Source organism: Penaeus monodon, chromosome 32 (genome assembly GCF_015228065.2).
Source record: "Penaeus monodon isolate SGIC_2016 chromosome 32, NSTDA_Pmon_1, whole genome shotgun sequence".
NCBI lineage: Eukaryota > Metazoa > Arthropoda > Malacostraca > Decapoda > Penaeidae > Penaeus > Penaeus monodon.
This window is the reverse complement of record NC_051417.1, coordinates 24,759,871-24,760,477: the sequence shown is the minus strand read 5'-3', so window position 1 is coordinate 24,760,477 and position 607 is coordinate 24,759,871. Positions and strand designations below refer to the sequence as shown.

Here is a 607-nt window from a genome sequence, read left to right as displayed (position 1 = left end):
TTTTCCAGTACTGAATGAAGTTTTTCCACTACATGTATTTTCAAAATGGCGATAAAGGGCTACTAACAAATAAAATCAATTATTAGAAAAATATATAACAACAATCATACATAAACATTGATACATGATTTTCTCTCCTTTCCTCTAACTTCACAATTTTAACATACGTAAAATCTTCCCTCCCCCTTTACCTAAATTCCCAATAATACCGTCTAGCTTTTCCAATATTAGATTTGTTTCCCATAAATCGGTAAAGCTGTTTATGGAAAAAAGACATTTTTTTTTCTTTGCTTTTGTACTAGGCGTTACCCAGAAAGTAAAAAAAAAAGCAAAGTACATGGATATTCGCTCTTTCCCAAAAAATAAATTCATACGCACACACACACACGACCCATAGAATTAGCATAGTTATGTAAAAAAGCATGAGTAAGTAGGTTATGGCAAGTTTTTCATTCTTCTTGACGTTTCTAGAAAAAAATTCAAATGAACGACGATTTTGCCATGGTCAGTTTTCATTCATTTCAACATGAAACGAAGCCACGAAAGAATCAGCATAAAAACGTGACGTCAAGATCTCCTCAACAGGTGTAGTTAAAACCAGAAAAAT

At 32.3% G+C, this 607-nt stretch overlaps 1 protein-coding gene across 1 annotated transcript in view; it reads left to right on the top strand.

The window, feature by feature from the left end:
- Nucleotides 1-607, top strand: part of LOC119593761 (cuticle protein AMP4-like) — a 14,293-nt gene that overhangs the window by 1,758 nt on the left and 11,928 nt on the right. The window lies entirely within an intron of this gene.